The 25,380-nt window shown below is 36.0% G+C and overlaps 1 protein-coding gene across 1 annotated transcript in view; it reads right to left on the bottom strand.

The window, feature by feature from the left end:
- Positions 1 to 25,380, bottom strand: part of TMEM163 (transmembrane protein 163) — a 107,858-nt gene that overhangs the window by 75,895 nt on the left and 6,583 nt on the right. The gene's annotated exons all lie outside the window — the stretch shown is intronic.

Below are 25,380 nucleotides of genomic sequence, written 5' to 3'. Positions count from 1 at the left end.
CTGTCTAACATGCTATGCTCTAGGTGACTGTGCTGAGCGGGGAGGTTGGACTAGATGATCTCCAGAGGTCCCTTCCAACCTTACTGATTCTATGACTTCAATCTAAAGTTCTATTATGTGTACTGAGGCAGTCTTATTTATGGTAAATAGTACCTAAATTTTTAAAAATTCAAATAAATATAAATTAATAATAAAATATGGCTGCTTACTCTGAAACTTCCCTCTCTCTCAATCCCTTCCCTTCTTTCCACATACTAGAATAGTTTTACAGTTTTGCAAGGTTCCAGGAAATCTTGAATTTATCAGTGAAGTAGACAAAAAAAAGTGCTGCTGTGAAAAAGGCTCTCCCTTTTTTTTTTTTTCCTTCTTTTCCCCACTATAACTAATTTTCATGACTGCCATATGAATCAGATGACACACACTCTTCCTTTCAACTTTTTTAGGTATTTCCTTTACAGTAGACCAGAGCTGTCTGTGGTAGCTGCAGTTCAGCATCTCTAATGACTGATTGCCCACTGTTGAAATTCTTAGTTTCAGAGAACTAGTGAAGAAAAATTGAAACAGTTTGACAAGCGACCGCTCTTGCACCTTACTCTGCAGAATCAGGACCTACCTAGACATCAGCCTATGAAACAGGTAAACCCAAAAATAAAACAGCCCCCTTATGCCTACAATAGTAACATTTTCTGAGTTTTTAACCACTACATGGACATTACATTACCACTACATAAACTACATTAGTATTTCAGTTCTTTTGACAGCTCTAACCATAGATAATATAGTTAAACAGAATTTTTAAAAATACGGAACTAATACAGGAGTTGAATGTAACAGAAAACCAGGATGCTACTCTTCCGCCAAAAAAAAACCTTAATGCATTTCGAGCATCAACATCTGAATAAGAAGTGAGAAAAAATAATCCATTAGTAACTATTAATCTTTAATAATGGATCTTCAGTAGTTTAGACTTAAGGCAATTGATCACAGTAGTAGGTACTGTGCAAAGTATGAAAGTACGTAGGTGAATCCTGGCTCCAAAGTCAATGCCAAATTCCAGAAGTACTTTTGAGCAATTCTTGGCCCTTCTGATTCAGCTTTTGAACTGTCAGTTGAGTGGGAAGTGTGAATTGAGGAAATGTTTTCATGAGTTTCCTCATTTAGCCATTTCCCCATAACATACATTGGCAGAGCTCAGTGACAAAAACATTCTTCAGACTTTTCACTGTTTTCTGAGTAAATTACTCAGCTTTTTACTTAAGCCAACATTTACCCCTCCCAGGGTTTCCAGAAATGCTGAAGGCTGCAGCTCTTATTCCTCAGCACAAAGAACTAAAACCCAGGAATAATTCTCTATTGTCATATATTTTAGCAGGTCCCTCATCAAATATATCTATGTGCAGCCTACTAAACTTCAAGCTATTATGGAAAGTAAAAAACTGTTTGGAGGCTTTTAATACAAAGAAGAAACACATATGCAAAATAAATAGAATATAAATTATATTCATAATTTCAGTCACTCATGGTTTAAACTTCAGAAAAACTTCAGCAGACTGGAGTAGGTAATAATTTCCCAGCAAGAAGACAAAGGTGTCTCTAATCACTGCTTAGACTAGGAGATAGCAGTCAGATCTCTGAGGTCCTATTTCCAGCTCTGCTTTTGAATGACTCTGTAACTTCACAGAGCATGATACAAAACACAAAATTTAAAGATCCCTGTAAAACCGACAACTTGGTAAGTTGTGATCTTCTCCTTTATGAATTCACAAGACATATTAAGAACCATCTATCTGTCTTTGAAGTGCTTATTTAAAAAGGGACAGACCCTCAGCCTTTCTTGGCAGAGAAAACAAAATGTTAGGATGCAAGTAATCACTACAAGATCAACTTGTTGAGAAGGTGGTAGATAGAAACAAAGGACATAAAGCTTCTAGGTGGAAGCATATGGAATAGGTACACGGAAATTCAGTTTTGGTTACTGAAAATCTTTTAAAGGGTGGGGACGTAAAAGACATGGAGGAACCCACTACCGAATCTAGAAAGACTTCTGCTTCAGTTCTGATGACAGGGCATCTTTGGCATTGCAGTGTTTTCTTGGGCTGTGTAAAATCAGTAAGATGTTGGGGAGAAAGACAAATCTAGAGTGTTCAATGATAGGACCATCCAAGCTTCAACTGGTTGACAGCTTGAAAGGCCAAGCACTTAAGTGTTTGCAGAGTTGCCTGCATGGCCCATGCTTGGCAAAATGACCTTGGTAAGAACTGCTGTTAAGATATGGATGCACGTGTAAGCAGCATGTGTGAATGAAACACTCAACTCAAAACTAACCAGCCTAAAGATGATGATGACAAGCATGAGCCAGATTAAATAGTAACTAAGAAATTATAAAGAAACTTTTAAAACAAAGGAAGACTCTGTTCAAAAAGATCTATAGGGAAATATAAACATTTCTAATATTGGAGTAACAGTGGTGGAAACAGCAATAGTCAAAATACGGCCTGACACTACCAGAAATCAATCCACCAGCACCGCAAACTCTCTCTAGGCCAGACAGAGCAGCCTGCCTGTCAGATGCTGTAATGAGCTTCTACTCCAAGTAGTAGAATGAGAGTATGCGGCAAAACAGGTAGGGACCCACTCCTCTGTCTATATGTGGCCTTGTGCTGTGATATCTGACAGATGGATTAGTGGCACTTACAAAGCCAGAGCACAAGTATCTCCAATAGGAGGGGCATGCAATAGGCCCAGCACATGCCCAGAAGAAAGGTGTGTTTGTAATCCATGCTTTCTGTTGGGTGGAGGGTGCACATATAATCTGGGGAGATGATTAGGATTAGTCATAGAAGAATACTTAGAAATTTGTAGTTGTATATTAGTATTTTGTAATTGCCTAATATTGTTGTTTATCTATTGCTGATAATGATCCTAAATGTATAGTTTACTATTGGATCATTACATGCCATTAATAAAGCAATAAATCATTTTGATCCTTGTTTGATTTGAACTGTGAATTGAGAAGTTTTACCCTACAACAAGCATTCAAACCCAGTGCAACTGCAGGAAGAAACCCAAAAGCCACTATTTCCTAAATAATTAAAAATCATTTTCACCTAAATAATCTAGATGGCTACAATTAAAAAGTCCTTTTGTAGGTTATAAGGTGTATGGAGAGCTCCAGGGCATACAGCATCTCCAATTAGAATATCAGTGCTCCCTAAATACGTTATAGCTCCCTACATATTTAATTCCAGCCTATCACTGGAACTGTATGTCATCAGGTGTACAAACCATTTAAAGGCTTTTGTATTTCTGGATTCTTGTAGAGTTCCTTGCAGGAAACAGGAAAGTGTCCACACTCGAATAATAAAAACAAGGCTTTGTCACAGTCATCTTTCAGAGCAGTGCTTTTTTAAGTACAATGTGCCATCAAGAATCTTTGGTATATCCTCAGTTTGTGACATTACTGCTTTTTATAACAACAGCCATTACATCTGCAGTATGCAGAAAGGTATTTAAATGGATCTGTAAACCTATTACAGTTGATTTTATTTAAAAGGTAACAATAAGGAAATTAACAAGAGCTGTAACAAAAATCTAGAAAAAATAAAATCCAAATACATTTTAGACACAATCCTTTCCAAAGAGGTTAGATCACTTTAGCTTTTCTGTATCTTCCATTATGACAGCAGTTTTCAGTTTGTGCTGGCTTACTAATTGATGGTCTCACTACAAAATGTTTACAAAACAAAATCCAGAATAACAAACAGCAAAATATACAACACCGGTTCCTCAAGGGACCAATTTATGTGCTGATGCATGACTGAAACATGAATAATTCAGAATCTTCATGCCTGAGAACACTTTTTACGTAACTATGAGGTAAAAAAGAGAAAAATTAAGAAAGACTAATAATGACAACTGTAAATTCTGGTATTTCTTATAGTCATTAAACTTTAAGCTTAGAATGTGAACTTTATATAGGCAAGGAAAGATGATCTCTTATGTGTTCTGTGTAATTTTCAGAAAAAACATTTAACAGCTTTTTCTTAAAATGCATTTGATGTTGTTGACTGTTCAGGTGTATCATATTAAAAGGGCATCATTTAAAATAGGAGAACAGCTATATAAAGCCAAACGGAAGCTTCTGATAAGGAATGGCATGGTCTGCCAACTAGATGCTCTGGAATGATGTGCCATTTTGTGTCATACCACTGACGAATCTGAGCATACAAGGTATACACTATATGTTAAGTGTTAACAAGGTGATGTCTAATTACTGCTTTTCCTTAAATATTTTTAAGCAGAAAATGTGCTTCAGCTTCTAAACCACAGCCTCTTTCAAAGAAAACAACCAGAGCACCAAATCACAAATGAAATATTCCATAATCTTTTATAAGTGATCTCTTTAGCGAGGTTAAATAAGCCTCATCATTCTACTGATGTATCTATGTTTTGTACTTGTGGCTTTTGTATTCCTCTGCAGAATATGCTAATGATAATAGTGCAATTCAGTATACATGCCTTACCAGGTACTATCCCATAGCAAAAATATAAAGCCCAGCTATTAGAAAGTGTCCAATGGCTATGATCCTTAAATTATATACCAAAGATCTAGGTGTTGCCTATGTAACTCCATCAGATTTTTAAGAGTTTAAATACTTTGGAAGAGCAAATGCTGAAAACTACTCAGATTCCTCATGCCAGAAGGATATATAGTTTTAATTCATAACTCTTTCAGAAATGGCACACACACTGATCAATGTTTGTTTCTTCCAAAGCAGGATATTATTCTGTAAAAGACAAAAACTTTGGATATTGCCACTTACTTATTTCTGATGTTTGCTGAAGGCATAGCTGGAGAAACAAAGGCAGCCTAACAGACCTCTGAGATTAAACTAGCAGTAAGACTCCTTAAACGCACACAAGATGAGTCAAATAACTCTTTCTGTGCATGCATACTGAGCACTGCACAAGCAAATACATGTCAGAAAGTTGAAATATGTTTGCTTGTGAATCTGTAGAAAATGTGTTTGACCGAATACAGCCACTGCAAAAAAAAAAAAAAAAAAAAAAAAAAAGACGTATTTTTTTTCCAGTGATGCTTCAAATCTACCTTTGTAGGTAAGATGATCAGTTCAACTGGAGCTAAGGAACATAAAAGCCATGGCTTCTACACAGTTACCCTACTGGGAGAAGGCCACTGCTTTAACAAGAGTGAATGATAACATAGCTGCCTTCTACTCGGCTGCCTAAAGGGACAAAACAAGCATGAATCCAAAGAACTGCTATAAGGCAGGTAAGCAGTGAAGAAGCACCACCTCCCATTCCATTTGCTGTTTCACTGCTCTCTCCAGTAATTTTGGTCCAGAGCTGAATAAAATTACCCCACAGGCCAAGTATGTCTTGCAGTCACTAGTCAGACTACACTCTATTATGTTATAGATGGTATTTCAAGGACACTGAATAATTTATACCAAATCGCACTTGTACTTCCAAATGTTAAGGCATCATAAGGCACTATTTCCAGAATAGGAAACAATCAGCATGTAAAATGGAAGAAACTATTACACTTAGGCAAAATATTAGCTAACAAAATAAAAGTAAGATTTGCAAATTTCTCCAAGTGTTCTAGACTTGTAAAATTAGAAAAGCTCATGCTGTGACATCACCAATGTGGCAAAGCACATAGTCCATATATTCCCTTCAGGTACACATATTTAATTGTTCTTAAAGACAGTAGAAATAGCATGCGTGCATCTGGACAGAATTTTACCTTGTTACTATACTGCTAAAATGTAATATACATGTAAAGATAAGAAACCAGTATTTTGAAAAAAAATATGAAAAATCTTAATACTAACTTATAATTATCCACAAAAAAAAACCCACTTTTAGAAGGCAAGAACAGATGGAATTCATTATAAAAGGAAACATTCTCACACATCAGGAAGGGAAATAGGGAAACGTATTTTTACACATTATCCAACTAGTACGAAGATTATAAAACATTTACTCTTTGATAGGGGAGGTTTCAATCCTTGTACATATCCTCTAAGTCCAATACTTCTGCAGGAAACAAGTTTCAGAAATTTTGCTCCACAATTGACTTTTGATTTATTTCAAAATACATTTACTCTGTAAGGTAATGAAAAGTTTTAAGGAATGTAAATTTAAAATAAATTTAAATTAAATTTTCTAGTGGGAAGTCCTATGCTAGAGGTTTGAATCAGCAATGACATGACAGTTCTAGGTTCCTCTATAATCCTCTCGTGGACATTCATGTCACTTTGGAAACTTACACATTATTTCTTGTAGTAATCTTTTTTATTCTTGCTCCATGCACATGTTTTCATTGATATATGCATTTTTACACATTAAGGACGTACACAGTACCCCTGAAGAAGTTGCTATTTCTTAGTAAGTTCTTCATTTCCAACATTGCCTTAATCAAACCTTTTTAGAGGAATGATTTGTTGCATGATTACCATTTAACTACCAGATGAAATATCTCTGACACGTCAAAAGGCATTTGCTTTGATATTCTGGCTATTTTAATAGAATACCTGTTATCCAGTTGATGCAATGTGCAAAAGTCGAGGGTGTAGAATTCCACAGTGACAAAACCTTTAGATTCTGACACAAACATAGCTTTAATCTATTCATGTATACAGCACACAGCTTGCTAAAATAGCTTGGTGTTTTGAGTTGGCATAATTTTAACTCATGGTATAATTTTAAAAATTGCAATTTCCCCCAATAGAGGGCTTCAAAACAGTTATAGAATTATAAGATACATTCTGAATCCTTGCACTAAATAAAATAAATACTTAACTGGAAATAATTTTGCTAGTTTTTTTTTTCTCTTTTTCAAAATCAACACACATTTAGGGCTGCTATTCAGTGAGCTCAATCACATTTATTATTTGAAGTACTCCTGAGGACTATACCATCCTCTGCTTTCTTTTTGATTTTTTGACAGCATTGTTACGCTTGGAAAATCAACACATGCACAAATCAGACTGCAAATCTGATGCTGACTGTACATTAATATTTGTTAGTAATTCATTAATAATACTTTTCAGCTATGCAACAAGCTTTTCTTCTTTGATTGTAGTGAAATGTGTTTCAACTAATATTTTGCATTTCTCAAAGACATTTATTAAATATGCTTTACAAAAAGTTATTAAATAATCTTTTCATTCATGCTCACAGATTTCCTACTGAAATTCATCTTACTGAGTATTGACCATAAGCTTCAAAAACTTACTGCAAACACAGGGCATGCTCTTGAAACCATATGATGAGGTATTAGTATTAATCTTACTTATTTTAAAAGGGATAATATTCTGTCCAAGAACAGGTACCTGCCACTGAAGTCAATGACCATTGCATATATACCCTAGAGAGCAGAATGTCACCTAAAAATATTAAGAATTTAATAAAAAAGTACAATGGTCAGTAACCAAAATGGCTTAAAGTGTGCGGCTTACACACTTGACCAAAGTATAGCTTGGTGTCCAAAAAAAATGGGCACTTAAAAAAAAAAAATAGGACGGAGGAAAAAGAGTGGGAGAGGAGAAAAAGAAAGACAGAAAGGCAATACGCAGTTCTTTTAAGTTTTATAACTTCTAAAATAGTATCTCAAATTATTAAGTATGTAATTTCATTCTAATGGAACTTTTACTTTAGAAGCTATTTCTTTGCAAGAGAAAGATTTCTCTCTATTTTTCAGAAAAAAAAATATGCTCACAGAAAAAAAAAAGGAATAATGATCCAAAAGAACAAATTATCTATTGATTTGTATCCCAACAACCCTCTGAGCCTATTGGACCTGATTCTAAATTTATACTCATTTCCTTTTAAGGATAAGCAGCACAACAGGACATTGGAATTTGCACTACATCTCTATTCTGATTTTCCACACTCAGGAGACACTACCCAGAGAAGAAAGCAGAAGCACACTCCTCCTTTACTCCTCCTGAAGTATAGGCAAACGCAATTCTTGTCCTTGGACAGTAATCCCCCATTCAAGAAATAGCATTCAGGATCACATCCTTTTCCAGAATAAGACTGCTTTTCCTTCTCCAACCTTTCTTTTTTCAATTTTTAATCTCAATTACAAAACTTTACAGAACTGTTTTTTCAAGTACTTCTGGAACATTTAATTTAATTTTTGAAGATGACAAGCTATTTGGTTGCTAGAGGCTGAAAGCCATTCAGATAAATGTCAACTGCTTTTAAGTCCACTACTAAAAACTTTGACCTAACTCCAGATGAAAACAAATAACCACACGAATTGCATCATTTATAAAAACACATACCATATAGTATCAGAAATACTTTATCATTACTTGTATGGTGAGAACAAACAAGAGGAGGCTGCTTAAGATCCTCAATCCACTAGATAAATTATCTTTCTTTAGGAAAAAAAACATCTAAGAAACCTAAGAAATCTTCCTGAATTTAAAAAAAAGCATTTCATCTGGTAGGTAGGAGCAGAAATACCTGAAGAATTAATCTGTCCAGGTTTTGTTCCTTTCACAGTCATCCTTTAAAGCTAAGTTACTCCTCTGTCTAATGCAAGCAAATCAGGGTAGAAAGAAAAGAAATTGTCAATTAATTCTGGCCTCTCCAAGTTGACAAAGCTGTTCAAAACAGCTACCCTTGCTATTTTTACTAATCTCAAAATTCAGCATGCACTGTGTGCAGCATTATGAATCACTATGTTATTTTCTAACCCAACTCAAATTTAATCATCATTTTACAACACAGAAAAGTAACATGATGTTCTGGATCCTTCACTGAGTATCTGTGGAAGCAGGCATAACACTACAGGCAGACACTACAGACTTTAAATTGTGAATCAGGATCATAGCCTACACGTAATAAGACGCAGAACACATAAGCCCTTGCAAACAGGAAGGTGAAGGGAAAAACAAGATTAATAATTGTCAATGACCACACATTTTGTCATCTCTTTCCATCTGCCAAATACACAAAAGTTTGTCTCTATAGTGCAGGGAGCGAATCAGGCCTGCAACACCTCTCTATTTCCTAACAGTCACTGAAAACAATATCCAATAGTATTTTCATGCTTAGATTTTCAAACAGTCTATGTAAATAGATGGGAACCTGTGAGGCACATAGAGGCAAGACAACCTGCTCTTACAGAAAAGTGTAGGCTACTTAACCTTCTTAATGCTAATTTACAGCAAAGATTTGTCCAGTATACTACTAAATACTATAACAAAATCATTGCAATTTCCTTTATGTGGATATTTAAACTCATATTTATATGTTCTACTCTGAAATAGGTATTTTCATATGAGAAATAACTAATAGTAATATAAAAATACCTATATCACACCAGAGTTTGTACTACTAGAAAATATTAAAGCTTTGAAAGTTATTAATTGAAATACTGATGAATAACAAGCCCTATTTCTTTTTAATAAAATGTAATTAGTTTAGTTAAATTCCAGAGTGACATACTAGGATGGAGACTCCTTTGAAAATACCAACCTTAGCTTTCATATTTCAGGAAAAACGGATCATTTCAAGGGAGAGGGAAAGCTGTGTTCCACACACTAAGATATATACAGCAAAACAGATCACCTGCTTAACTCTCAGCACAATCCCACAGAGCAAATTGTCAGCAGTCCTCAGAAAAAGTATTTCAGAGATGCCATTCCCTTAGGGCAGCATTGAACAATAACTGAAGTCTGGACTGTGCTTTTCTTGTCCTCTAGAATTTTAAATGCACTGATTCGCAACACCTGGTACTATTTTAATGGCAATTTGCCTGAATGGCTGAAGCTACAACAGTGATCCAGGCAGGAGAAAAGATAAAACTAAAGGCTGTAGAGCAATCTAGCCTTCTCCCTTACCCCTGTGAGCTGAAGCGCATTACTTATTGGGGTTAAGTTAGTTAAGTTAGTTAGTAATAGGGTTTAGTAAGTCACCCTTTTTGAAACAGAAATAGGGCATTATTACTTCCATCTACTACTAGGAAAAGGGGAACAAAGTGTGTAAACACTTGTCCTAGAAAGCAAAGCATGCCAGCGTGCAACCTAAGAACAAATTATGATGCTCATTCCCATATATATGAAAGTCAGTCTTATCGCATTCAAAAACGAAAACAAGCTTGCTTATATTATTCTACTATGTACAGAAATTTAAAACTGAATAGCTATGTTTTCAACAATGACTATTGCTTTTTCTCTGCAACTCTTTGCCCTTCCAGAGACCAAAAAGAGGAAAAAACAACATTTTTCTGAGTAGCCATTAAATTTAGCAAAAAATAAGAATGGAAACAGATGAGGCAACAGAGACATAAAGCACTGTTAAATACAAATGTGGGACATTAAGGATTGAGTTTAGTTCTTCCCCCTTCAGCTGAACAATGCCACAGAATCTGAATGCAGCAAAATTAATTATTCATGAACAGAAATTCATATTCTAGTTACAGATGTCACCAGAGTAAAAAAGGGCAAAAATCATCTCCAAAGGGCCATCCAAGCCAAATTAAGTGTTTTCAGTGAGGAAAGACAAACACTCCTTGCAATTCTTAGTATTACTGGCAGATGAAATTCTGGACCTATTGACAAGGGAAGAAAGATTTTACACTAACAGAGGCCAAGGATCCCTTCCCCATCTCAAGTTCTGCAGTGTTATACCTATGGATGGTATGGAAGCATGAAATTTTGATCTCATCCAATACAGTCTGAGTAGAAAGAACGAAAGATGATTTTAAAATACAGGATTAGAATTCAAAATTATCTTGATTTTTTTAACAGATGAGACTAAGAGGAAATTCTGTAAAATCACACATAGCTACATTAGAACTGTTTTCAGGATCCTAGCTACCTTCTTGAGGTACCTTCTGGTTCTGTATTCCTGTAATTTCTATAGCTATACTAGCACTGCTATTTCCATCTACAACTGGTGGAATCCTGCACTATATTCTAAACTATACCACCACACAGAAAAAGATAACTCTCTAATTTTCTGCAGAAAATCTCAGAGTCTATGACAATGATCCTGCTAAGGCATATAAGTAGGATTTGAATAATCTCAATGAAATAAAATCAACAATGACATCCGGCATTTAAAGTTCTAATTTCTAATTCACTTCTAGTCTTTTTTTTTTTTTTTTTTTTTTTTTTTTTTATGATGGCTAGAACAGAACCAAGTGCAGCCCTCAAAGCACAAGTATATCATGGTAATACAATTTCAATGACTTACCAATACCAGACTACTAATAGAATTTAGATTTTCTGGAGCCTAAAATTTGTCTAAGCTACAAATATTAACTTACATTAAAACACATCCTGACATTACAAGGTAGCAGATGAAGCAGAGGCATAGACTCTATGCTGCTAACTCCGTTGTGGGGACAGCATCTAGAAGCAAAGGGACAGAAGTTCATTTAAACTGTCATTTAAAGAGAGTTTACTCATAACTTCTAAACCACAATAGTAAGATTTACATAGTCTAATTATTTCAGTCAGAATCTGATCTCTAAAACACGAACAAGTGTTCATCAGCAATACTTAAGAGACTGGGAACACCTTTTTTCTGAGTAGACTGATTCTTAGCACTAATAGGTTGCTATTTCTAGACCCTGGGTTTACACCTTTAGCATTGTGGGGATACGATATGGTTTATTTTGTATGCCTATTGGTTTCATTTTGTTTTGTAATATCTATATAACAGTGAATTAGAAAACACAACCTATACAGTTCTTTTATGTATCTTCAGGCTTTGTATTTTGTGCACTTTTTTGCATTTTCAGATCTTCTCAGCTATTCTTCTCACTACACCTCTAAGAATTTCTGTTGACTGCAGTGAAGAAAATAAGTACCACACATCTCCCAAACAAAACTCCTTTATCAACATCTTCTGCTGACCCAGGATGTTGACTTCCTTGTCTTAAATTTTTCAGTATCACAGGACACATGCCATATAGTAGGAATGTTAAAACAACTCTAAAGTCATGCAAGTGAAATCAGGGCAGTTTCACTTTATTGTGAGCGTAGAAGCTATAGATCATCATTAATGTGATACATTTTATTAATTTCCCTGCATCTTCACTTTATTGTGAGTGTAGAAGCTATAGATCATCATTAATGTGATACATTTTATTAATTTCCCTGCATTTTAACCTAATAAAATCATTGCATAGTCACACAGAAAGATAGAATATGAAAAACTGGTTGTAAATGCTTAAGTTTAGAAGGTGTTTTTGCGACATACAACAACTCACACTTTTTGCACTTTCAGTTTGCTGCAGATGGGAAGCCTAGATGACCATGAAAGAAAAAACACACTATTTGCATTCATTCCTAATTGGACCTCAGGGATAGGTTCTCAAATTGAAGACCAAATCTGCCGCTTTTCAGATTAAAGCTGCAACTGTGACACTGCCTATGAAGCACAGGTAACAATGTCACTTCTTAAACTACCGTGAAATATATCGCTTGCATGATAGTTAAATGGATTCATTACAAGCAAAGGTCAGGTCCTTATGTGTCTTCTACTTTTTGATGAATAACCTATTTATACTTGCATGAGAAATTCTAAAAAAAGGACATAGCTGAACACCATGAGCATCAGCAAATGCAATTCTTTACCTTCAAAAGTGCCTTTTCTCTGAAGATTTCTGAGTGCTTCAAAAAAAACTAGCAGCATGGAACACTCTCTTTCTGATTTAAATCAGTTCTGTGCCAGAGTCAGCCATAAGCAACCTTGCTCACCACACCAAGCAGCAATCGAACTAGGGAAAAGAGGGAAGAGCTCCATCATCAACTGTAGCACACAAGAGTGCAAGGATGCGTTTATATCCCTTGCCCCTTAACTGGGCCAAATCTCTTGAGAGCTTGCTGTGTCTGAAACCAAGAATGCATTTTCTAGAACACTGCATCCACAAAATATAATTCCTTATTACACAATAAGGAACAAGATACCACATAGTTTGTGCTGCTGTTTTAAATCAGAGTCTGCGTACTTTTGTTTACACATTTGCATTAGGTTTCCAAACCAATTTATTAGTCCTGTAGCCCCTTTGCAACCAAATAGTGCAATCTGTTTTCCCATGTGCCCTCTGCTATTTAGGACAGGATGATTGAACATCATGTCCCTATTTATAATGCAGTACACAGCCAAGTTTGGTGGATTTCAACCTAGATGATCTACTTAAAGAGTCCATTTCCATGTGAATTTAGCATAGACATCCCTAGATTTAATTCTTCCTTTCCAGCTAGAAACAGGTGTCCTTCCCTGAATGATGTGAAAATCATGGAAATTGTCAAGTCTGTCTACCACTGACATTTTTAAGACTGTCTTTAAAAGAAAGGCTGACTAGGTCCCCAGCTATACAGTATCACAGTAAAATCAAAGACACAAAAATACCATAGGGAAAGTAAAAAAAAAATTAAAAAAAATCTCATCTTTAAAAGCACTGAAGTCATCTGTCCATGTCATGACTAGACAGGATCTTGGCATGGGACAAAAAGATCAACTTTGACTTTGCTTATTCCTGGGACACCAAGCATTGCCAGTACACATGAAAAGAGTGAAGATACTTGGACTGAAAGCAGTTCTGTAAAAAAAAAGTCTGTTTCAAAGACTTGACAACCAGGACACGTGCAACACACAAGACCCTGAAACCTTCTTGAGACTGACCTACAGACACAGCAGGATTTCTATTAGCATGTTACCTTCCACCCTAAGAATTCCTTTGCAATTCTTCCCTAATTCCCATTCAGATCCTCAAAGGCTGTGTAAGCCATATAAGTCTGCAATGGCCTATTTTGTAATGGCAGCAGTAATTCTTTTGTAGCTCTTCCTCAAAACATCACCCAAAAGTTCTTCTCCATTCCAAGCATTCAAATGTCCATTCTACTCTGCTCAAAAAACAAATCAATATCATGGAAACACGTGTCTTGCACATTCAATAAATGAAGTGCATTTGATCATGAAAAAAGTACATCATCAGTCATACTTACCATGATATTTGTAATCTTTTCTGATTTGCTTTAAATCAATATCACATTTAGGAAAGCTTCTTTCCTCACTTCACATAATATTTTGGTTTGCTTTTTATAAGTGCAAAATTTATTGAGCGTTTTTTTCCTTCAGCTGAAAGCTGCATTGCAGTAGTAAGGCTATTTAGAAAATACATACAGTACACAGCAAGCGCAACAACAAATCACCAACTCCACTAAACCACAGTATGCCTAACAATCTTTTGCAAAACAGCATTTATTTCACGATGAACTCTACGCATGCCAGCAGGAGATATAAAATGGAATTTTATATGCAGAAAGCTGTCTATTATTCTAACAGAACATGGTACAACCGTCTTTTCCATTCTAAAATAAGTGGCTACAAATTTTCAGCCACCTAGAGCATCGTGGAAACCATGCTGGTGAACAGCGTCAATGTTCATGTTGCTTGTGAGAGCGACAGAGCACTGGAACAGGTTGCCCAGAGAAGTTGTGAAGTCTCCTTCTCTGAAGGTATTCAAAACCTGCCTGGAGGCGATCCTGTCTCACATGCTGTAGGTGATCCTGCTTGAGCAGGGGTTGGACTAGATGATCTCCAGAAGTCCTCAACCTTTCTGCAATTCTGTGATTGACAGATTTCCTCAGCCTTCATAAACAGATCCTTGCTTAGTTTTTCAGCCATGTGGATGGCTGACATATCCTCCAACATTACAGCAATCTTCAGGAACACAAATCCCTTAACCAGTCTGACCCATTACACTCCTATTTCACACCCCTGTATCATGCCCTGAAAAATATTCACAGCTCAGTAACAAACTATCAGTAGATTCTTACAAAGTAGCAAATGTAATGAATAACCTGTCCACATACCTGCGAAAGACTTAACTTACCTAGTTTTTCAAGGCCACCCAGCCAGTTAAACCCCAAATGCCTGTTCAGTTCCGGGATGGAGTGGGGGGGAATAAAGGAGAAAACAGTTTGTAGCCTTATGGAATACAATTGCACCTTTGATGAAGTTTTCAAACCTTACTTTTGAACCGTAGAGTGCTGATCTTTTACAAAAAGCTCTTATTTTCAAAACCTCAGGCTCATTTTTTCCCCAAAAATAAAAGTATTTGCAAAAAAATGTAGCATAGCCCTGCAAAAAATAACATCAGACTTGTGCAGAAATGAAAAGTCACACAGAACATCAGGTCAAACACCCCCCTCTCCCACCCCCCCCCCCAAAAAAAAAAAAAAAAAAAAAAAAAAAAAAAAAAAGCTTCTTTCTTGAAAGTAGATATCTCAGGCTTCACTAATGAGTTTCGGACAACTTTCAATGGATTAAAGCTATGCTACTGGCTGCTGAAAGAGGCTTCAGAATTTTTTAAACTATCTGTCAACCTCCATAAGGAGTTCTTTGCTGACAAAAACCTCACGTACTTAGAGCTTAAGGCAGGTATTTCCCAGTGTCCTCCCATCTTCCTTTGTTTTTCAATGGTACTCATTTGAGAGTACTTTTAAGTTGTAAAAGGTTCTTTCCAAAATCCATCTGATCAATGAAAACTTTGTTATCCAGAGCAACAGAAGATCTGCAAGTCTCCCAGAGCCGAACCAGAAATATTAATCAGATCTTCCATTTCCTGTACGTTTCCTCCAGGAGACTGCAAAGCCTTGAAACACGCAGTAACAGTATCCTCCTGATATCTGTGAACAATTCCAACACAACAGCTTCAACAGTCAATTTTGCTGGTGACATACTGACTGGTAACCACAAAGGCTGGAAAACATGAAGGCAGCTTCTAAGCACATCAGAGAGCTCTAAATGTGCTCCCTTTCCAGTTTTAGGATAAGCTCTTTTCCCCTTTCCACAAAAATGTCTTCCACTATAAAGAAAATCCAGCACTGGCCATCACAGGTTGACCTACATGTCAGGTGCATCTTAGCACAGTCCTCCTCTATCTTGCAACATTTGCTTCATGAGTCTAGAGAGGTACCACACAATGTAAAGGTCCTCAAAGAAAAGTCATCATCATACACAGCTGAATGATCCTGCCCTCTTAATTTTCCACTAGAGCCTTTATTCTGGTACAGGTCAACAGCCAGTAGAATGACTGCATACTAAACTACAAACAAAAACCACCACAAACACATTCCAAACCCACTAACTCAGCAAATCAAAAAATGACACTCAACAACGTGCCTTGTAAAATTACCAATGTCCAGTGGAGAAGTCACGTACATCTTCATATGTTCAATCACAACCATTGCAACATAAAAAAATCAGTGACTTTGAATGCCTTTCACAACGTAAGCCACAACAAACCACGGAAATAATCTCACAACGTAAGCCACAACAAACCACGGAAATAATCCCACAAAGCACTAAGTCCGGCAATCAGACAAAGAAGCCTGGAATATCTGCCCTGAATTGTAAATACAAAATTCAGAAGAATTTTCCACTAAGCAGAAATGACAACTTAGGATACAGATAAATGTGTAAACCACAGTAAAGCACTCCAACTTTCAGCAGAAAATTCTGTTTACTTTTTGGTATCAAAATCTGATGTGTGCAGATGGAGAACAGGCTTACAGAAGTAAAACAATTTTCCCAAGGTCTTCAGAGAAAGCCTGAGCTATGAACAGGATGAGAACTATCCACTGAGTAAATTCTTGGCCAAGTGTCTGTGAACCCGGCAGGATCTAAGTTAATTCACATTTTTTCCTGGCCTTTTAAAAATGCTTGTGAAAGTTTAAAAGGCTGTTTTAAGTAGAGATTCTCTCAAAGAAGTGAAAGCTATAGTAAGAACAGTAACTATCAAAAGAACATGAAAATGATAAAAGGAGGAATATGTTAAAAGGGCCAGATCCTCATCAGTTTCAAATCAAAATAAACTCACGAAAGTCAGTAAACATATGTATATTTACCCCAACTGAAGATCTGTCCATGCAGCTCTATAAACTACTATAAATGTATAAATGTATTCATGGCATCTGAAATCCCAGAAGTTTATAGGACATTACGTACAATTTCCAACACTATCCCTTAAATCTAAGTCTTGTTTTCATCCACCAGATGCTTCTCAGCAGGGAAATGTACACATGATAACCCAATGAATACCTCGTAGCAGGACAGTGGCAAGAAATCTCCCTTTGAGTACAGTTTGCATAAGCATTCACAGGATTCAAAATTTAAAAATTGGACTGTTCTGCTGCTCACATCTCAATATCAGATGTATTTTTTAACACATGCACAAGCAGTAACAACAGTTGTTTTCATATAAGCAGAACTCACATGGTAGAAGGTATGCAATGATGAATTTTACCTTCTTAACTAACAATGTGTAAAATTAATTTGCTGACCTATTTTTTCATGCCAGGAGAGAGAGCTGTTAAATAATCTTTTTCCTGTTGCACTTAATTACACACAGAAACATCAAGCAATGCTAAATAAAAAGAATACACATTTTGTTAATTTCTAATGCACCACAAAGAGCAAATGAATTGCTTCATTTGGGTACTGTTAGTTCCACACAGTTAGACATCACAGTCTGATAAATGCTAGCTGCTGTAGCAAGTCACAGAATAGTGAGGCCTATCAAGTCAGGAGGCAGACAATAATCCTCCAGGCATATATGGCCTTCACTCACCCTCTCCTTACAAAACAACAAGCTAAGTCTGATCCCTTTCATCTGCCCTTCTGCACTCCCAACAGCATGCACTTATACACATACAAACTCACCTACCAATGCTAGCAAGGTCTGTCTCATTTCTTACTGTGCTGCTTAGCAGTCTTCTCTTAACATCTTAGCCAGATATTTAAGAAGTGATCTTCCACCAGGCTAATCATTAACAGTTTTGTTACTAGCTTCCACAATGCTAATTGGTAGGTCTGATGCTGGTTACTTGGCTCTGTCCTACATTTTCTAAGGAACAGCTAAAAATAAATTTCTAGGATTAACTCATCTCTCACCACATATGAATTTTACTATTTCAACACCACAAATTGTTATTAAATATCTTCAGTCATTCACTGCTTTGAAAAAACATCCTTATTACAGACAGATCATAAACCATTCTCTGATCAAGGTAAAATAAGTTATACAGTTACCACAAAATATTATTTCCTTGCAATTCAGTATTTCAATTACATCTTAACCAAAGTTCTCTATCAGGCCTACTAGAATGGGAATACAGGAAACTACTTGTATTTTCTCCAACTACATATTCTATCTGACATTGCTGGCTACATTTGCATTCTACTAAATCTCACACAAAAAGGCAATAAATCTTTCCTCCAAAATTTGGGTTTTTCTCCTCAGAGCTGGGAAATATACTGTCTTTCTTTGACAAGATTTGTGTCATTAAAGAAATGTGATCCAAGGACAACATACTAGTATTAACTTGACCTCTTTCAAAAGGTGTCATAGCATGTAATAACTACAAGTATCTAGCACATTAGTTTTAGGCTGTTGCTGGTGGTATTTTCAGAAGCAAAAGTGTCCTTTTGCTCAGCAGGGGCACTGCCACGTATTGAAACAACATCATTCCTTGCTATAATCTATTTTCTCCGGTACCATTCTGTATATACCCACAACCTCTCAGATGCTCCCATCTCTCTTCAAGCACTACCACAGCTTCACCAATGATGGCAACAATGAAGCATGTGTGTCAACCAACCAACAGTATTTTTACCATAACACGATGTAAATCTGCTGTGGTATTGTATGACATTGTAAAGAGGTCCCATTATTTATGGAATTATTCCACTATTACTAAGTTCCTCCTACAGTGCTGGCATACTAAATACAACCCAAAACAAGCTGAGTCATCTAGAAATAAAATTCTCGATCAAAAAAGTATTAAAGTCTAACTGGCTTCAAGCCTTCAGTAAAAGGAACTGAAATACTCTTACTGAAAAATCGTAAAGACTAAATGCCAAATGCTATCAAACTCCCCAGTTAAGCAGAATAGTTATAACATTATTAAGAGATTCATAGGGGGTACAGTTTTACTTTTTGTTGTCTCCCAAGCTAAATTTTAATCAATATTTTAAAATTTCTGGCATAAGTAAAGAACATGGAAAAAAAAAAAAGGCTGTGTTATAATTTGCAGTAGCAACTTATGAACTCAAAAATTCAATCCATAAAGCCATGCTGTACAATGAATATTAAACATTCATTTTCTTTCATTACTCTTGATATTTCTGCTCCAAATGCAGAGACTGTCAAGTTCATCTTTGCCAATAAGCAAAGTACATTTTTAAACTGAGGGAGCAGAGAAAATTTCTCACAATTTATGAAAATCAAGTTCTACTGGTACATCAAGCATTCATGAAGAAATCTTTTTACTCATCCATACCTTTGCACCATTGCTAAGCCTGTGACAGCTGAGTTACTACATCATGGAACTGACACTGTGTTGACTGATAGAAAATACATTTGACTTGTAAGACTGCAGTCATGTTTCTTCACTGGGCAGATGTACAACTGCTTATCTATGTGATATGCCCAGTAAAGAAAGAGCAACAACTTTGACTTGTTCTAGAGAATCATTTAGACTCAATTTGATAACAGAAAAGCCTAACAGATTTTTATATACATGTCAATACAAATCACATGCATTAAAACTAACATCCCTTCCCTTTTCTAAATATTTTTGTCTACTTTTAGCCAAGATATACAGTCTCATATTGTACACTGCAGGTTAGGGATGTCTGCAGGACACATCATTCCAGGACCTCTCAAAGTGGTGTGCTTAAAATTCTCCCCATTAAGAATTCAATTCTTCTCCTCCCCATATATAAAACTCAACCTCTAGGTATGTCTACCTCCAATGGCACAGTATAATTCTGTCAAAAGACATGAGCAGGATGCATGACACCAGCCCAATTACTTAACACTGCCTAGTTATTTACCTTACTTTGCATATTGTACCTTGCTACACAATTGTACTCTCACAGTTGGCAAATCTGACCTATCAAACCCAAAGTCACCTTTAATGAAATCCTAGCAGAGATTTGCCTGCAAAACTGAAATTGAGTGTCTAAAATCTCCAGATAAATATAAACCTTAATTCATAAGAAGGTGTTATACTACTTCTTAGCGGTCTAGCTATTTCACAGATTTACTTTGTTCTTGTACACAAAACTCAATCTCAGCAAGTACAAAAAAGGACAGAGGAAAGAATTACGACTCAATATAAATAAATACTCAATAATAAACTTATAGGATGATGTGATTCAATATGTCATCACACCCTCTGTTGTAATATCTGTGCTTCCTGGTATGCATTGCATTATCTATGTTTCCACAAAGATTTTGAAACTGAGTTAAATGCCAGTTTTCACTCTAAATGACTTGGGCTAAGTATACTCCAGCAGGCCTCATTTTTTATGAAAAATTGTTTTCTAGGGCTAGTTTCCCCTCAATATCAAAATCTGATTTGCATTTCAAAATTCTTTGAGATGGTCTTCTCTTAGGAAGGAATCAGCATTTGGCTCAAGAAATGATTAAATTACAGTTATCTAACACAAAAACACAACAGGCTCTTAAATTTTAAAAATTTAAATAAAATTCAGTTATAGTAATAAACTTTTGCAACAGCAACAGTTTTTGTTTTAAATTTTGCTTATCACTTATGTATATAAAAACACAGTATTTCATGGCATAGTCCAGATTTCGCAGAATTCTATCACCATTTTGCCTGTCATCTAAGTAAAGGATTTCATGAGGTGTGAAGCTTTGCAGAATTTAGATCTATACTTCTGTTTAACAGTTATGAGTCTTGAACTTGATATGCATATGCTATTTTCTCCTCCCAAGAAATTCACCTAGAATTTTGGATGCATAGAGAAGACAGACCCTTACTGACCTCTCATTTCATTTTTGGGGAACATAGATTGTATGTTGCTCTTACTAAGGTCATGCTGACCTATACAAAAGGTTCTCTTTTGCCAGTGCTGCATATGCTGCGCTGATTTGTCCTTTAGACTTTATGCATAGTACAGTTAGGACTAAACTTTGTTTTCAACTGTAGTGACATAGCTATACTGAGGACAATGAGGTTGCACAAGGGTCACTGGTATCAGAATTCTACCTTGGGAATTTAAGTTCTGTATTTCATCAATCTTTTTCTGAGACTACTGCCCTGCAGCACCTGTCTTTGCAATTGATGCAATTAAATACCCTGTGAAATGTGCAAAATGGGGATCTGCATACTGTCAAAAAAGAATGCTATTCAGTGTTTAGTCACTTGGTTTTTAGTGGTCTGCAGGACTTTGTGGTTTGAAATATAACTTTCTGAATACAACAAATACTTCATTGCAAAAAATACACTTAGGCTTCTTGGAGTAAGAAATGTAATTCTGTATAGCTCCTGAAGGTGGAAACAGAAAGACCATGACATGGTTAGTGATCCTGGATAATTCTATTTAAGTATCCAGCTGACACCCTCTTAAACAAGTCTGAGTTCTAAATGTCCAACACTTTTCTGAAATTTAGTGACCTTTAAACAATGTTGAATTGGTGGATCCAAATTAAAGAGTCTCACAATCACAAACCTTCACTCACATTACTTTACTAGGATGAATCATAGATGCGTCCTGGGGGATACTAAGTATCGTGCAAACATAAGGGAAAATCTGAATATATTTTAAATTTCTCAAGCAACAGCAGTAAATCATTGTGAAAATGATACATTAATTAATAGATTAATACACTCACTCCTGAGCTCAGTTGTGTGAGTAGCATTCCTGAAATGAAGAGTGACAGATTACATCAACATATACACAGCTGTGCATCCAGAGGATAACATCTTCAATTGCTGAATGTAGTACTCCAAAATGAGCGATCTCTAAAGTAACTCTGAGCACAGACACCACAAGCTGCCTGCTACCTCCCAAGCAGTTTGCAAATAGCCCAGTGTAAACTTTTCCTGTGATGGACTAACATGTTGGGTCCATTCAGGTATGCTCCATCCACACTGGGACAGATTCTCTGCAAGTTCCATCTCGACAGTTGCCCCGTGAAAGCCGCTGGTACAAAGCAGGCATACATTCTAAATCTTTATTCCATCTCTGACTACAAAGAGAGCCTTCAGCAAAAAATTTGGTCCGTACTTTGTTTTGATGCATTGATATGACTACTCCATTCACTAGAAAACAGTTTTAGCTAATCAGATCAGGAAGATGAATCAACAGACTACATTCTGTGAATCACAAGTCTACACTGCACAAGAAATACCAGACAGAATGAGGATTTGTTTTCTGCTTTAACAGTATTACCAGAGCTTAGCTGCTTGGGCAGGAATCAAATGGTAACAACAACATGTATTATTTATCTTCTTTTCAAAATTAGATTTTAGTAACACACATGTCATGAAACTAAGAATAAGGGGTTTCAAAAACAAAAATTCCATTCTGTCTCTAATCTCCTCTATTGTGATGCTGGAACTAGACTTAATACAAACCTATAATACCGCAGCTACATAAAGGAGAAGTTAGAACTGTTATTATAATATAGTTCAAGTTTCTCTCCTATACTACATATATATAAGTTGTAGGAAAAGGATGTTAATATTATTTTATAACTCTTTTCTTTTATTATTGTAAAACAGAAAGAGAAGATTATATTAAAATGATGCATTCTAGTATGTACTTGGGGTGTCAAGGGACAAAGTAATGATTTTAGAAGTTTGTATCATGCCTGCCCAGTCTCAGTTTCTGACCCCATATTTAAAAAATGGCTGAGAGCACCTAATTTTCAGTCATTAAAGATGATACCATAGGGCTCCACTGACATCAAGGGTTTTACAAATTAAGTCTATGAAGACTTTACACAAATTCCAGACTTGTGCAACTATACTCTGGAAAGCAACATCTTGAACCACACCCAAAGCTAATATAACCACAATGATTAGCACACAGAGCAGGTACTGTATTTGGGGAAAGGAAGCTGCATTTAGAGACAGCATCCAAAGCTTTCAAACGGTCTTTTACAAGTACAGCATTTCTGCAGTAAAATTAAGTATACTTTTTATGAATAGTGAGAGATCTGTTCTTTCAGCTAAAGGAAAAAGCTGTTTTTATTATCTGTGCAAATGCTACTTTTCAGAAGTAGGGAATGAAAGATGATCATTCCATTTTCCCTTATGCAGATTTTTTGCTCCTGATATAACCTAGCTTGGTTTGGCTTTCCAAACCTACAGAGACCAAAAGCATTTTGATGATTACCTCTGCATTCTCTCTTCTACATACTGGTATTTCAGACCACAAAACAGTCCACCCCAGAGGAAATACATGCCATACACCTGTTAGATATGTTATAGACTTACTACATCATTATTTGAATATATACACCTTCAACATTTAGAATAAAGGCAATTAGTGTTCAGTAATTTGCTATAGTTTCAGACCCTTGTCAGAGACTTTTTTAATGTATTAAAATCACTATAAGGGTTAGATTTGTCAGTATCTTTCAATATTAACAAGTGGAAGAGGATCTGGGCTCAGCTATGGCATCATCATTATCCTAGCAGAATCAGTCAAGAGCAACCATTCCAACTTACTACAGTGCTGCAAAAAGAGATTAACAGTCTGGAAGCAACCTGACTATCACCTTGAAAGGAAGGATAGTGACACGCTACAGCACTCAAAGGAGAGGGAAGACCATTTTAAAAAAAAACAGGAACCAAAAACTATTAGGGAAGTTACTATCACTGTGTATGAGGAAGAGGTTCCTGAATCACCTCCTCTCTCTCATACAAATCATATAAACACAGATCACTCCCCTTAGCATTTCTCTTACCCTCTAGGTTCCTCATTTCTTCAACTACAATTATCATGCAGTCTCAGTCTCCTGCCCCAGTAACATTATTGCATCATGTGCTGCTGCAAAAGGAGTAGCATAAGACACACATGGAAGAAAATACTATAAAGATATAAAAGAGGATAAAACAGAAATATACAGGAAGAATTTACGTGGGAATCGGAAAGAGTTGTGGGCAGGCAGGCAGTATAGTCTGACAATTAGCACAGCAGGCCCACACTATAGTATATACTACAGAAAGACTATTTTCTCACTGAAACAGAACATCAGGTCTGTATTGCTAACACTTTGCCATTACAAACAAGAGGTAAAAAAAAACAGGATGCTTTAGATAGCAGGTGTTTGCAAAGAATTGCCACTGTCAGATATGCCAAAGTGACAACCAGTCATTTATATCAAACAAGCAGCAAACTCTAGTCACCTGGCATGTCTCCCAGCTCATAGACTGGCTACAGAAACCTGCTAAAAGGACAGCACAAAGGAAGAGAGCAGTCAATGAATGTGAGATGATCAACTGTGAAGAGCTGTTGAAATTGCAAGGGGGAGCAAAGTGACTCTAACAGAATCACTGCATTTTTATCAAAGATCAAAAATTTTTACTATTGAGTGTATCAGAAGGCCTATCAATGCTTTTGTAGCATGAAAATTAAATAACAATTGTCTATTAAGAGACTTCACATAGATTTCATATGTATCTGTGTGCTGCTTTATCTTTTAATTCTTCATAAATTTAGCCCCTATAAGCCATGAGGAAAGATACATTCTAAAAATAGACAATAAATTAAAAATAATTAGTCCAGCATTAACAGCAGACTTCACTAGTTCAATGCCTATTTGCTCCAGCTGAGCATGCAGGCCACAACATACCTGGGCAGGGACTACCCTCTTTATTCTTTTTGTAGGGTTTCTGGATACTACCAAATGCTAAAAATAATAAAATTAGACAATAGAAGTTTTCAAATAATCTAATCTTACAAATCTCAAAAACAGAAGAACTTTCAAAGGAAATGAGATGTTTTAGTAGTCCATTTTATACTTATGTCTTGCAACTCTAGCAAATGAAAGTCTAAAATAAAATGAAGCCATTTCCTCAAGATCTCCTAAAAATACATTGTTAATGAGAAACAAGTTAAAGCTATTGTATTATATACAGTATTAACTTTCATACTGCTTCAATAGGAAAAGCAGACCATTGCATTTTCATGAAGCAGAACAAAATGGCAATTCAGATTCCTGCTTTCCTGTTAATGCTCCTATTCTGTACAATGTTAGATTCTCCTTGCAAGTATTCCTTCTCTTTTCTCTTCTTTTGCATCAAGCTGTTGTGTCTGTGTTTTCATATAAATCTCTCCAACTAATATATGTTGAGTTTTCAGAGACCATTTGGTCAGAGTCTAATAATCTCTCCTGGGAGCTGACACCAACTTCCAGCAGCAGGTCCAACACTGCAGATTAGAATAATAAAACACATGCTGCCGCAGCTTCCAAAAAAAAAGGGGGGGGGGCAAGTCTGTCTTTATCAAGCAGAAGAATGATGTTTTGAGACATTTCAGATGCCTTGTCTCCTAGAT

This window comes from Rhea pennata, chromosome 6, assembly GCF_028389875.1.
Source record: "Rhea pennata isolate bPtePen1 chromosome 6, bPtePen1.pri, whole genome shotgun sequence".
Lineage (NCBI taxonomy): Eukaryota > Metazoa > Chordata > Aves > Rheiformes > Rheidae > Rhea > Rhea pennata.
This window is presented reverse-complemented; position numbering and strand designations above follow the sequence as displayed.